Raw genomic sequence first — 16,248 nt, 5'->3', positions numbered from 1 at the left:
ATACAGCATGGTGGCTACATGGTGACTACATGGTCTCCTGTCTGATACAGCATGGTGACTACATGGTCTCCTGTCTGATACAGCATGGTGACTACATGGTGACTACATGGTCTCCTGTCTGATACAGCATGGTGGCTACATGGTGACTACATGGTCTCCTGTCTGATACAGCATGGTGACTACATGGTCTCCTGTCTGATGCAGCATGGTGACTACACGGTGACATGGTCTCCTGTCTGATACAGCATGGTGACTACATGGTGACTACATGGTCTCCTGTCTGATACAGCATGGTGATTACATGGTGACTACATGGTGACTACATGGTCTCCTGTCTGATGCAGCATGGTGACTACACGGTGACTACATGGTCTCCTGTCTGATGCAGCATGGTGACTACATGGTCTCCTGTCTGATGCAGCATGGTGACTACATGGTCTCCTGTCTGATGCAGCAGGGTGACTACATGGTCTCCTGTCTGATGCAGCATGGTAACTACATGGTGACTACATGGTCCCCTGTCTGATGCAGCATGGTGACTACATGGTGACTACATGGTCTCCTGTCTGATACAGCATGGTGACTACATGGCCTCCTGTCTGATACAGCATGGTGACTACATGGTGACTACATGGTCTCCTGTCTGATTCAGCATGGTGACTACATGGTCTCCTGTCTGATACAGCATGGTGACTACATGGTCTCCTGTCTCATGCAGCATGGTGGCTACATGGTGACTACATGGTCTCCTGTCTGATGCAGCATGGTGACTACATGGTCTCCTGTCTGATGCAGCATGGTGACTACATGGTCTCCTGTCTGATACAGCATGGTGATTACATGGTGACTACATGGTGACTACATGGTCTCCTGTCTGATGCAGCATGGTGACTACATGGTCTCCTGTCTGATGCAGCATGGTGACTACATGGTGACTACATGGTCTCCTGTCTAATACAGCATGGTGACTACATGGTGACTACATGGTCTCCTGTCTGATGCAGCATGGTGACTACATGGTGACTACATGGTCTCCTGTCTGATGCAGCATGGTGACTACATGGTCTCCTGTCTGATGCAGCATGGTGACTACATGGTCTCCTGTCTGATGCAGCATGGTAACTACATGGTGACTACATGGTCCCCTGTCTGATGCTGCATGGTGACTACATGGTGACTACATGGTCTCCTGTCTAATACAGCATGGTGACTACATGGCCTCCTGTCTGATACAGCATGGTGACTACATGGTGACTACCTGGTCTCCTGTCTGATGCAGCATGGTGACTACATGGTGGCTACATGGTGACTACATGGTCTCCTGTCTGATGCAGCATGGTGACTACATGGTCTCCTGTCTGATGCAGCATGGTGACTACATGGTCTCCTGTCTGATACAGCATGGTGACTACATGGTCTCCTGTCTGATGCAGCATGGTGACTACATGGTGACTACATGGTCTCCTGTCTGATACAGCATGGTGGCTACATGGTGACTACATGGTCTCCTGTCTGATACAGCATGGTGGCTACATGGTGACTACATGTCTCCTGTCTGATACAGCATGGTGACTACATGGTCTCCTGTCTGATACAGCATGGTGACTACATGGTGACTACATGGTCTCCTGTCTGATACAGCATGGTGGCTACATGGTGACTACATGGTCTCCTGTCTGATACAGCATGGTGACTACATGGTCTCCTGTCTGATGCAGCATGGTGACTACACGGTGACTACATGGTCTCCTGTCTGATACAGCATGGTGACTACATGGTGACTACATGGTCTCCTGTCTGATACAGCATGGTGATTACATGGTGACTACATGGTGACTACATGGTCTCCTGTCTGATGCAGCATGGTGACTACATGGTGACTACATGGTGTCCTGTCTGATACAGCATGGTGACTACATGGTCTCCTGTCTGATGCAGCATGGTGACTACATGGTCTCCTGTCTGATGCAGCAGGGTGACTACATGGTCTCCTGTCTGATGCAGCATGGTAACTACATGGTGACTACATGGTCCCCTGTCTGATGCAGCATGGTGACTACATGGCCTCCTGTCTGATACAGCATGGTGACTACATGGTGACTACATGGTCTCCTGTCTGATACAGCATGGTGACTACATGGCCTCCTGTCTGATACAGCATGGTGACTACATGGTGACTACATGGTCTCCTGTCTGATTCAGCATGGTGACTACATGGTCTCCTGTCTGATACAGCATGGTGACTACATGGTCTCCTGTCTCATGCAGCATGGTGGCTACATGGTGACTACATGGTCTCCTGTCTGATGCAGCATGGTGACTACATGGTCTCCTGTCTGATGCAGCATGGTGACTACATGGTCTCCTGTCTGATACAGCATGGTGATTACATGCATGTGACTACATGGTGACTACATGGTCTCCTGTCTGATGCAGCATGGTGACTACATGGTCTCCTGTCTGATGCAGCATGGTGACTACATGGTGACTACATGGTCTCCTGTCTAATACAGCATGGTGACTACATGGTGACTACATGGTCTCCTGTCTGATGCAGCATGGTGACTACATGGTGACTACATGGTCTCCTGTCTGATGCAGCATGGTGACTACATGGTCTCCTGTCTGATGCAGCATGGTGACTACATGGTCTCCTGTCTGATACAGCATGGTAACTACATGGTGACTACATGGTCCCCTGTCTGATGCTGCATGGTGACTACATGGTGACTACATGGTCTCCTGTCTAATACAGCATGGTGACTACATGGCCTCCTGTCTGATACAGCATGGTGACTACATGGTGACTACCTGGTCTCCTGTCTGATGCAGCATGGTGACTACATGGTGGCTACATGGTGACTACATGGTCTCCTGTCTGATGCAGCATGGTGACCATGGTCTCCTGTCTGATACAGCATGGTGACTACATGGTCTCCTGTCTGATGCAGCATGGTGACTACATGGTGACTACATGGTCTCCTGATACAGCATGGTGACTACATGGTGACTACATGGTCTCCTGTCTGATACAGCATGGTGACTACATGGTGACTACATGGTCTCCTGTCTGATACAGCATGGTGGCTACATGGCTGAAGCATGGGATTTATCCTCTGCATTGTTTACCCCAATGGGTGAATCATTAGCTATATCAGACTCTAAATATGATCTTGTTGCTTGTTTAAGGTATGAAAAAACTCCCACTAGCATAGTAAAATCTTGTGAACACATAATTTAGGAATGTTTCCCAGTGACTGGGTTTATTGGAACACAGCATTTAGGAATGTTGCCCAGTGACTGGGCTTATTAGAACACACTTCTTTCCACCCAGCTGAGGAGTTGAGAGCTCTCACCATCTGACAGTTGATATTCAGCTCATAAATAAACCACATAGCTCATCTGGAATGTAAATCTGTTTTTTTAAACAATTATTTGTGTGTGTGTGTGTGTGTGTGTGTGTGTGTGTGTGTGTGTGTGTGTGTGTGTGTGTGTGAGATATATATATATACATACATACACACTACCGTTCAAAAGTTTGGGGTCACATAGAAATGTATTTTGTTTTTTAAAGAAAAGCACATTTTTTTTGTACCTTTTTTAAATGACATCAAATTGATCAGAAATACAGTGTAGACATGACTATTGTAGCTGGAAACGGCCTTCTAGGCAGAGTTCCTCTGTCCAGTGTCTCTGTTCTTTTGCCCATCTTTCTTTTTATTGGCCAGTCTGAGATATGGCTTTTCTTTGCAACTCCCGGAGTCGCCTCTTCACTGTTGACGTTGAGACGGGTGTTTTGCGGGTATTATTTAATGAACCTGTAAGTTGAGGACTCGTGAGGCATCTGTTTCTCAAACTAGACACTCTAATGTACTTGTCCTCTTGCTCAGTTGTGCACCGGGACCTCCCACTCTTTCTATTCTGGTTAGAGCCAGTTTGCGCTGTTCTGTGAAGGGAGTAGTACACAACGTTGTACAAGATCTTCAGTTTCTTGGGAATTTCTCACATGAAATAGCCAGAAAAACTCAGAACAAGAATAGACTGACGAGTTTCCTTGCGTCAGGTCCTGAGGTACAGGCAGTTAGATTTGGGTATGTCGGATCCTTGAGTTTTTTTTAAACAATGTCTACACTGATCAATTTGATACTTTAAATGGGCAAAAAAATGTGCTTTTTTTTCATAAACAAGGACATTTCTAAGTGACCCCAAACTTGTGTGTGTTACAGAATAGTATTATTACAATATTATTTTGTGATATTACAAGTGATTTGTGTAAAGAATGGATGTCTTGATAAGCAAGCAGCTACACAGTGTAGGCCTAGTTCTAGGTAAACCTTTCCTTGCTAATAATGATATGAAATAATACTGACGATCCAGGGGAGGACTTTTTTTTTATTCTGCCTCCGCTGAGAAGGGTCTGACGCGAGTATCTAGGCCATACTGTGACGGGGCTTACTCCAGATGGAATTTCAGGCTTTGCCTCAGCTTGGAAACCAAATGCTAGTTGATAACAAGTGTGAATCGTCAGACGTCAGGAAGATTGTCAAGGATTAAATCCAAATATAAATCATTATTTTCTGTTTTGTAGTTTGGAAATGTACTGGGCCAAATGGGTCATGTGAAAGCTTGATTTAATTGGCCCGGTGAGCTCGGCAGAAGTTGCCAGCTCGCAGGCCTGAATGTCAAGCCCTGCCCATTAGTTGGTGATGTCATAACCATTCGCTGGTGAAAATTGCTATATGTTTTAAGGACTGTGATGTGTGAAGTGCAATAGGTTTTAAGGACTAGGAGGGATTCTTAATTTAGGAGCGATTCTGAATAATATGTGTAATTCTTAACTTTCTGTGTTGATAGTTGACTATTGAGTTGTGCGGTCTGAGAGGCCATTTTGCGCTAAATGAACTGAATCGTGATGAAGGGGGAGCAGTGCGATGAAGTGCTGTGTAGGACATGTATGTTTTTTGCACTCTTTATTTACAGAGCCTTCGGAAAGTATTCAGACCCCTGGACTTTTCCACATTTTTTGTTACGTTACAGCCTTCTTCTAAAATGGATTAAATAGCTTTTTTTCCTCATCAATCTAGACCCAATATCCCATATTGACATCACAATACCCCATATTGACATCACAATACCCCATAATGACATCACAATACCCCATATTGACATCACAATATCCCATATTGACATCACAATATCCCATATTGACATCACAATATCCCATATTGACATCACAATACCCCATAATGACATCACAATATCCCATATTGACATCACAATACCCCATAATGACATCACAATATCCCATATTGACATCACAATATCACATATTGACATCATATTGACAAAGCAAAAAACAGTTTTTCTGAAATGTTTGCAAATGTATAAAAAAGCAACAAATGAAAACATTTCCGTAAGTATTCAGACCCCTCAGTACTTTGGGTGCCTTTGGCAAACTCTAAACTACCATAAAGGCCTGATGTAAGTATTCAGACCCTTTACTCAGTAGTATTCAGACCCCTCAGTACTTTGTTGAAGCACCTTTTGGCAGCGATTACAACCTCACGTCTTCTTGGGTATGACTTGCCTAGTTAAATAAAGGTTAAACATATATTTATAAATTCAAGCTTGGCACACCTGTATTTGAGGCGTTTCTCTCATTCTTCTCTGCAGATCCTCTCAAGCTCTGTCAGGTTGGATGGGGAGTGTTGCTGCACAGCTATTTTCAGGTCTCTCCAGAGATGTTCGATCGGGTTCAAGTCCAGGCTCTTGCTGGGCCACTAAAGGACATTCAGAGACTTGTCCTGTTGGAAGGTGAACCTTCGCCCTAGTCTGAGGACCTGAACGCTCTGGAGCAGGTTTTCATCAAAGATTTCTCTGTACTTGGCTCCGTTCATCTTTCCCTTGACCGTCACTAGTCTCCCAGTCCCTTCTGCTGAAAAACATCCCCACAGCATGATGCTGACACAACCATGCTTCACCGTAGGGATGGTGCCAGGTTTCCTCCAGACGTGACACTTCAGGCCAAGGAGTTCATTCTTGGTTTCATCAGACCAGAGAATCTTGTTTCTCATGGTCTGAGAGTCCTTTAGGTGCCTTTGGCAAACTCTAAACGGGCTGTCGTGTGCCTTTTACTTAGGCGTGGCTTCCGTCTGGCCACTACCATAAAGGCCTGATCGGGAGAGTGCTGCAGAGATGGTTGTCCTTCTTGAAGGTTCTCCCATCTCCACAGAGGAACTCTAGAGCTCTGTCAGATTGACCGTCTGGTTCTTTGTCGCCTTCCTGACCAAGGCCCTTGTCCCCTGATTGCTCAGTTTAGGAAGAGTCTTAGTGGTTCCAAACTTCTCCATTTAATAATGATGGAGGCCACTGTGTCCTTGGGGACCTTCAATGCTGCAGAAATGTTTTGGTACCCTTCCCCAGATCTGTGCCACGACACAATCCTGTCTCTGAGCTCTACGGACAATTCCTTTGACCTCATGGCTTGATTTTTTTTTTCTCTGACATGCACTGACAACTGTGGGACCTTTTATATAGACAAGTGTGTGCCTTTCCAAATCATGTCCAATCAATTGAATTTACCAACGTGGGTGGACTCTAATCACGTTGTAGAAACATCTCAAGGATGATCAATGGAAACAGGATGTCTGAATACTTTGTTTTTGCTTTGTCATTATGAGGTATTATGTGTAGATTGATGGGGATTTTTTGTTGTTTTAATCCATTATAGAATAAGGCTGTAACAAAATATGGATAAAGTCACTGAATACTATAAAGCAAATGCTTTTTGATAACTGATAGGTGCCAAAATGTTTTTTCATGTATTCAAAGAGTTGACATAGCAGCTTCCTACTCTGTCATACCTTTTATTGTATTGATACTATAAATCAATGTAGTAGATTTATTTAATTCAGATTATTGAGTGGTAGAAAATGTCCTTTGTGCGATTTTGTTAGACTCATTGATTGATTGATTGGACACATCTACTCATTCAAGGGTTTTTCTTTATTTTTACTATTTTCTACATTGTAGAATAATAGTGAAGACATCAACACTATGAAATTGATTGATTGATTTAATGAAAACCAGTGCCCAAAAAATAGACAACTTCACTGTGATGTAATAGATAAGGAGACACTCAGAAAGTATTCAGACCCCATGACTTTTCCCACCATTTTGTTTTTACAACCCAGTCTAAAATGTATGAAATTATTTTCCTCTTCAATCTACCCACAATACCCCAAAATGAAGTGTTTTTAGAAAAAAAAATCAAATGTATTAAAAAATAAAAAACAGAAATACCTTATTTACAAAATGTGATTAATATGAATTTGATCTAATATCAATAAAAAGGAAAGTAATATCCGTTTTATGTATATTATTATTATTTATATATTCTTACAGTATTAGAGGTGTTGTAACTAATGAGGTTCGTTAAAGAGATGTTGTAATTAGTTATGTACATTAACAGGAGAATCTGGGCTTGTTTTCGTCTGAGGCATTTCAATGTTATACTGATTGCACTGTATGTTTTTGTAGAGACATTTTAGAGACACATATTTCCCTCAGATTACACAGATCCACACAGAATTTCAAAACAAAACCAATTTCGATAAACTCTCATATCTACTGGGTGAAATACCAGTGTTCCATCACAGCAGCAAGATTTGTGACCTGTTGCCACAAGAAAAGGGCAACCAGTGAAGAACAAACACCATTGTAAATACAACCCATATTTATGTTTATTTATTTTCCCTTTTGTACTTTAACTATTTGCACATCATTACAACAATGTACAGTCATGGCCAAAAGTTTTGAGAATGACACAAATATTAATTTCCACAAAGATTGCTGCTTCAGTGTCTTTTAGATATTTTTGTCAGATGTTACTATGGAAATCTGACGTATAATTACAAGCATTTCATAAGTGTCAAATGCTTTTATTGACAATTACATTAAGTTGATGCAAAGAGTCAATATTTGCAGTGTTGACCCTTTCTTTTTCAAGACCTCTGCAATCCACCCTGGCATACTGTCAATTAACTTCTGGGCCACATCCTGACTGATGGCAGCCCATTCTTGCATAATCAATGTTTGGAGTTTGTCAGAATTTGTGGGTTTTTGTTTGTCCACCTGCCTCTTAAGGATTGACCACAAGTTCTCAATGGGATTAAGGTCTCTGGAGTTACCTGGCCATGGACCAAAAATATTGATGTTTTGTTCCCCGAGCCACTTAGTTATCACTTTTTCCTTATGGCATGGTGCTCCATCATGCTGGAAAAGGCATTGTTCATCACCAAACTGTTCCTGGATGGTTGGGAGAAGTTGCTCTTGGAGGATATGTTGGTTCCATTCTTTATTCATGACTGTGTTCTTAGGCAAAATTGTGAGTGAGCCCACTCCCTGGGCTGAGAAGCAACCCCACACATGAACGGTCTCAGGATGCTGTACTGTTGGCATGACAGAGGACTGATGGTAGCACTCACCCTGTCTTCTACGGACAAGCTTTTTTCCGGATGCCCCAAACAATCGGAAAGGGGATTCATCAGAGAAAATTACTTTACCCCAGTCCTCAGCAGTCCAATCCCTGTACCTTTTGCAGAATATCAGTCTGTCCCTGATGTTTTTCCTGGAGAGAAGTGGCTTCTATGCTGCCCTTCTTGACACCAGGCCATTCTCCAAAAGTCTTCGCCTCACTGTGCGTGCAGATGCACTCACACCTGCCTGCTGCCATTCCTGAGCAAGCTCTGTACTGGTGGTGCCCCGATCCCGCAGCTGAATCAACTTTAGGAGACGGTCCTGGCGCTTGCTGGACTTTCTTGGGCGCCCTGAAGCCTTCTTCACAACAATTGAACTGCTCTCCTTGAAGTTCTTGATGATCTGATAAATGGTTGATTTAGTTGCAATCGTATTGGCAGCAATATCCTTGCCTCCGAAGCCCTTTTTGTGCTGTGCAATGATGACGGCACGTGTTTCCTTGCAGGTTACCATGGTTGACAGAGGAAGAACAATAATTCCAAGCACTACCCTCCTTTTGAAGCTTCCAGTCTGTTATTCAAACTCAATCAGCATGACAGAGTGATCTCCAGCCTTGTCCTTGTCAACACTCACACCTGTGTTAATGAGAGAATCACTGACATGGTGTCAGCTGGTCCTTTTGTGGCAGGGCTGAAATGCAGCGGAAATGTTTTTTTTGGGATTCATTTCATTTGCATGGCAAAGAGGGACTTTGCAATCATTTGCAATTCATCTGATCACCCTTCATAACATTCTGGAGTATATGCAAATTACCATCATACAAACTGAGGCAGCAGACTTTGTGAAAATTAATATTTGTGTCATTCTCAACCTTTGGCCATGACTAGACATGGTTGTCCCTGTTCGATAGAGTCATTGGACGTCTTTCAGTGATGTTCCTATCGGCAAATTCATTGCTAAATATACAAGTCAACACATTTTTTCCAATCTCTGAAAGTCTACAATTTGTGTGGGGCGATGCTTCATCCTTCCGTCCCTCCCCCAAGGCGGGCATTTTTGAATAGGAAGCTGACGCTAACAACATAATCCTTTGGGCAAAACCGTAAGAACTGACTAGACTACAATGGCTTCATGTGATTCCTTTCATCAACACAAATTTGCCGATGGAGCATCTATTAGCTACATGCTGATGTTCAACCATGCAAGTTTCAGTTGAGTTAGTCTTATTTGCTAGCATTAGTTAGCGTGAATCAAAGATAGAACGAACAAACGTTTACTGTTGCTACCACCTCTTCAATGTCAAAGGTAAAATTGATTGACGGCTGATGGCTTTCAGAGTTCAATACAGGACAGTAACGTCCAGCTAGAAGCTAGCTAATGTTAAGTACCTCCTAATCGAGAATTATCCATTTTGTTGTGAAGGGGGGAAAATGATGGTATCGCACCACTTCTCAGCTTTTGTCGAAATGGATTCCCCATCCATTCAGCCTGAAAATCCTTCTGCTCTTTGGTCACCGTAAGCATCATTCTTGATAGCCGCAAGCCACTGGCAGCATCGGGGTAAGTCTCTGCTATTTTATTTTTATCAGCAACTTCTTATTTACAATTACGGCCTACCAAAAGGCAAAAGGCCTCCTGCGGGGACGGGCATGGATTAAAAATAAAGGGTAAATATAAATATAGGACAAAACACATATCACGACAAGAGAGGCAACACTACTTAAAGAGACCTAAGACAACAACGTAGCAAGGCAGTAACACATGACAACACGGCATGATAGCAACACAACATAACAACATGGTAGCAACACAACATGGTAGCCTCACAACATGGTAGCAGCACAACATGTTAGCAGCACAAAACATGGTACGAACATTATTGCGCACAGTCAACGGCATAAAGGGCAAGAAGTTAGAGACAACAATACATCACGCAAAGCAGCCACAACTGTCAGTAAGAGTCCATGATTGAGTCTTTGAATGAAGAGATGGAGATTAAACTGTCCAGTTTGAGTGTTTGTTGCAGCTCGTTCCAGTCGCTAGCTGCAGCGAACTGAAAAGAGGAGCGACCCAGGGATGTGTGTGCTTTGGGGACCTTTAACAGAATGTGGCTGGCAGAACGGGTGTTGTATGTGGAGGATGAGGACTGCAGTAGGTATCTCAGATAGGGGGGAGTGAGGCCTAAGAGGGTTGTGGAGGATGAGGGCTGCAGTAGGTAAAACATTTTCGTACTTGTTTGTAATTAACACAGCCGGAGCCAGACTCAGAGCACAGCCGGACTCAGAGCACAGCCAGACGCAGAGCACAGCCGGACTCAGAGCACAGCCAGACGCAGAGCACAGCCAGACGCAGAGCACAGCCAGACGCAGAGCACAGAGCACAGCCAGACACAGGGCACAGCCAGACACAGAGCACAGCCAGACTCAGAGCACAGAGACACAGAGCACAGCCAGACACAGAGCACAGCCAGACACAGGGCACAGCCCGACACAGAGCACAGCCCGACACAGAGCACAGCCAGCCACACACAGGGCACAGCACAGAGCACAGCCCGACACAGAGCACAGCCCGACACAGAGCACAGCCCGACAAGAGCACAGCCAGACACAGCCCGGCACAGCCCGACACAGAGCACAGCCCGACACAGAGCACAGCCAGACACAGGGCACAGCCAGACACAGGGCACAGCACAGCCAGACTCAGAACACAGCCCGACACAGAGCACAGCCAGACTCAGAACACAGCCAGACACAGAGCACAGCCCGACACAGAACACAGCCAGACACAGAGCACAGCCAGACACAGGGCACAGCCCGACACAGAGCACAGCCCGACACAGAGCACAGCCAGACACAGGGCACAGCCCGACACAGAGCACAGCCAGACTCAGAGCACAGCCAGACACAGAGCACAGCCAGACTCAGAGCACAGCCAGACACAGAGCACAGCCAGACACAGAACACAGCCCGACACAGAGCACAGCCAGACACAGGGCACAGCCCGACACAGAGCACAGCCCGACACAGAGCACAGCCAGACACAGGGCACAGCCAGACACAGGGCACAGCCAGACACAGGGCACAGCCCGACACAGGGCACAGCCAGCCAGACACAGGGCACAGCCCGACAGCACAGCCAGACACAGAGCACAGCCAGACACAGGGCACAGCCAGACTCAGAGCACAGCCAGACTCAGAGCACAGAGCACAGCCACACACAGGGCACAGCCAGACTCAGAGCACAGCCAGACACAGGGCATGATAACACGTTGGTGACAAAATAAATATGTACCAGCACCAGTCAAAAGTTTGGACACATCTACTCATTCAAGGGTTTTTCTTTATTTTTACTATTTTCTACATTGTAGAATAATAGTGAAGACATCAACACTATGAAATAACACATATGGAATCATGTAGTAACCAACAAATCAATATATATTTTAGATTTGCGATTCTTCAAAGTAGCCACCCTTTGCCTTCACTAAACTGAATAAAAAGAAGATGAAACTATACTATGGAACAAAAATGATAGTAAAAATGCATTGGGGCCTTAAATTACATTTTAGGCAAAATAGGCAAACTCAGCTCCATCATTCATTGAGTCAGAAGAAACCCACTGATATTGCCCAGTACTTTAATGATTTTTTCATTTACAAACACCAACTCTACTGTACATATCCAAGTATAACTGACCAAATTCTGAAATGCAAACATTGTCATTTTGAGTTCCGGAAGTGAGTGTGGAAAAGGTGATTTTTTTGGGGGGGTCTATCAACAATGACAAGCCACCTGGGTCTGACAATCTGGATGGAAAATTACTGAGGATAATAGCGGACGATATTGCCACTCCTATTTACCATATCTTCAATCTAAGCCTACTAGAAAGTGTGTTGCCCTCAGGCCTGGAGGGAAGCTAAAGTCATTCCGCTACCCAAGAATAGTAAAGCCCCGTTTACTGGCTCATATAGCCGACCAATCAGCCTGTTACCAACCCTTAGTAAACTTCTGAAAAAGTGTTTGACCAGATACAATGCTATTTTACAGGAAACACATTGACTACAGACTTTCAGCCCACTGATAGGGAAGGACAGTCAACAAGCACAGCACTTACAGTTGAAGTACACTAATGACTGACTGACTGACTGGCTTAGAGAAATTGATGATAAAATGATTGTGGGGGGCTGTCTTGTTAGACTTCAGTGCAGCTTCTGACATTATTGATCACAGTCTGCTGCTGGAAAAACGTATATGTTATGGCTTTACACCCCTTGCTATAATGTGGATAAAGAGTTACCTGTCTAACAGAACACAGAGGGTGTTATGGCTTTACACCCCCTGCTATAATGTGGATAAAGAGTTACCTGTCTAACAGAACACAGAGGGTGTTATGGCTTTACACCCCCTGCTATAATGTGGATAAAGAGTTACCTGTCTAACAGAACACAGAGGGTGTTATGGCTTTACACCCCCTGCTATAATGTGGATAAAGAGTTACCTGTTACAGAACACAGAGGGTGTCTTTAACCCCCTGCTAGAAAAGAGTTACCTGTCTAACAGAACACAGAGGGTGTTATGGCTTTACACCCCCTGCTATAATGTGGATAAAGAGTTACCTGTCTAACAGAACACAGAGGGTGTTATGGCTTTACACCCCCTGCTATAATGTGGATAAAGAGTTACCTGTTTGTAATACCCTTGTTTGAACTAGGTATTGAGTTTATTTGTTATAATTAATTGATATTAGATTTAAAAGGTGATTGAATTGCTCCTAAATTGTAATGTTGTTAATGCATTTCTTTTTGAATAAATATTTATTGGTTTACTTTTAAGTTTAAGTTTTGACCAATAGGGTCGCTTGTTTAAGCTGTGGCCAATGGGAGAGTGGACCTGGTTAATGGGAGGGTTGGGAAAAAAAGAGAGGGAAAGAGACGTTGAGAAAAGATGGACGTTTTACATTAGGACCGTTGGTGAAGAAAATTATAAAAGATGACGACAAAACTAGAACAGAACCCATACCTACTAAGACATGAAGGGAAATACCGATTTTATTTTAAGAGTTGTTATAATTTTGTTAAGACTAAAAGTAAAGACTCATCGTGGAGGTATTTGACAGCCTTGAGGTTAGCCTAGCATCGTGTAACACCGAGGGATAATTGGTTGGGAAAGCTTAACAAGTTCATGTTCCCATGGGATATCGGTTAAGGAGTACTGTCTGCATTGATAGCGGTGCTTGCTGTGGATGTTGTGAGGAAACCTGCAAGAAACTGCCATACTTCACTGAAGGAATAGTAGTGAGTAGTCACAACGTGAGGTGCTTCTGGATTTTGTGTGTTGTCATTTTTTTTTTAGCTCCAATGCGCGCCAACGGGTTAATAAGCTTTAAATAATTTGGACGACTCATTGGGGTTTATTATTAATTATTTTTTTTATGTTGTGCTATGAAAATGTAATCATACACATATTGAACCTTATGTATGTTGCCTTGGTGGAGTCATTTAATGTTTCAATTTAATTGAATGCATGGGATAGCCTATCCTGATACAATAACATAAACCTATAATCATTTCATCTTTAGTTAATACCCTGTTGTCATCACCCTAGACAGTTTACAATAGGAATTCTTATTGGAGATGTCCTTCTCACCTAACATCACATGCTGTTCAGATACTCTACATAAGGTAATATCATGAGAGTCAAATTCGAGCCTGGTGAGAGGGTTACCTGTCTAACAGAAAACAGAGTGTCACACCCTGACCATAGTTTGCTTTGTATGTTTCTATGTTTTGTTTGGTCAGGGGTGTGATCTGAGTGGGTATTCTATGTTGGATGTCTAGTTTGTCTGTTTCTGTGTTTGGGCCTGATATGGTTCTCAATCAGAGGCAGGTGTTAGTCATTTGTCTCTGATTGGGAACCATATTTAGGTAGCCTGTTTTGTGTGGGGTTTTGTGGGTGGTTGTTTCCTGTCTTTGTGTTTGTTGCATCAGATAGGGCTGTTTCCGTTTTGCCACGTTCATTGTTTTGTATTATGTTCATGTTGAGTTTTCCTATATTAAAAACAAGAACTATAACCACGCTGCGTTTTGGTCCTCCTCTCCTTCCCAGGGAGAAAGCCGTTACACAGAGGGTGTTCTTTAATGGAAGCCTCAAACATAATCCAGATAGAATCAGGAATTCCCCAGGGCAGCTGTCTAGGCCCCTTACTTTTTTCAATATTTACGAACGACATGCAACTGGCGTTGAGTAAGGCCAGTGTGTCTATGTATGCAGATGACTCAACACTATACACGTCAGTGTCATGTGTCAATGTGCAGCGGTTAGGAGGGAGTCAGGCGCAGGACTGAGTAAAATACATACTTTACTCGAAAATAAATAACATTTCCACGCAGGGAAAATACACCAGCTCACAGAAGTAGTAGTAGTATTAATAGTGTGTAGCCCAAACTGTTCGGACGCTACAGACGATTTTGTGAGAAGATCGATTTTCAGGATGTCTCATGGTCTGACAAACCCATCCCCCCCGCTCTAGCTCTGACACCTCTCACCGCAGATACAGAAGTGTGACATCGGGGGATGAAATGGATTGAGACACACCCAATGCAGATATCTCTAGCTTAAACTGACGGCTTTATTTTGGGAATGTTTTTATTATTCTAATTATATTTCAGAGGGGGGGGGGGGAATCGACTCTAACGGGTGAAATGGTTTGATCATAAAGATCTGTTTACACTTGATTAAAATATCCAGATACAGATTTTCCCTGTCTTCCTCCAGAGGTGGGAGATCTGATCACAATCAATTCACAATGCAGCTTTTAATCGTCTACACCAGTCTCAAAATGTGGGCACAATCAGAAATGTGGACAAAATCAGGACAAAGGATGCATGTTAGCAGCAGGTATAAATGGATCTCTTGATAAGGAGTTTCTCTGTAGTGATTTCAGACTATATGCTATGTGGTGATTATTGTGAAGGGTTTGCCCACCTGCACCCACCCTGCAGGGTGTTATGTCACATTCCAAATAGCACCCTATTCCCTATGTAGTGCACTACTTTAGACCAGAGCCCTATGGCACCCCATTCCCTATATAGTGCACTACTTTAGACCAGAGCCCTATGGCACCCTATTCCCTATATAGTGCACTACTTTAGACCAGAGCCCTATGGCACCCTATTCCCTATATAGTGCACTACTCTAGACCAGAGCCCTATGGCACCCTATTCCCTATATAGTGCACTACTTTAGACCAGAGCCCTATGGCATCTTATTCCCTATATATAGTGCACTACTTTAGACCAGAGCCCTATTCCCTATATAGTGCACTACTTTAGACCAGAGCCCTATTCCCTATATAGTGCACTACTCTAGACCAGAGCCCTATGGGGGTAGTGCACTATATAAGGCATTTGGGAGCCTATATGCTCTGTTCCCGTCTGTACCAGTGTTTTCACTTGTTCATATACAGGATGTCACAATGATGTCATACCTTCCTTCCTTTAGAAGTATAGACATGCTGTGTGATATCTCCAATGTTATTATTATCGGCTAATGGGGATCCTAATGGATCCAATCAAATAGTTACGTGTGAAATACCAGCCATGGTTAAAGGCTAGTCTTTATAACCAGGTCTCCTTACAAGCAGCCAGCTTGGGCTTGAATCACCTAAGACCGGGCTGCTACTGAAGGATCAAAGTTCTGTCTGAGTTATCATTGCTAGAGCTCACTCATGTGCGTAATCAGAGGGAGGGGGGAGAGAGCGAGAGAGGGCAAG

The sequence above is a fragment of the Oncorhynchus tshawytscha genome, linkage group LG18 (assembly GCF_018296145.1).
Source record: "Oncorhynchus tshawytscha isolate Ot180627B linkage group LG18, Otsh_v2.0, whole genome shotgun sequence".
Lineage (NCBI taxonomy): Eukaryota > Metazoa > Chordata > Actinopteri > Salmoniformes > Salmonidae > Oncorhynchus > Oncorhynchus tshawytscha.
The sequence above is the reverse complement of the archived record's forward strand: the minus strand, read 5'-3'. Positions refer to the sequence as shown.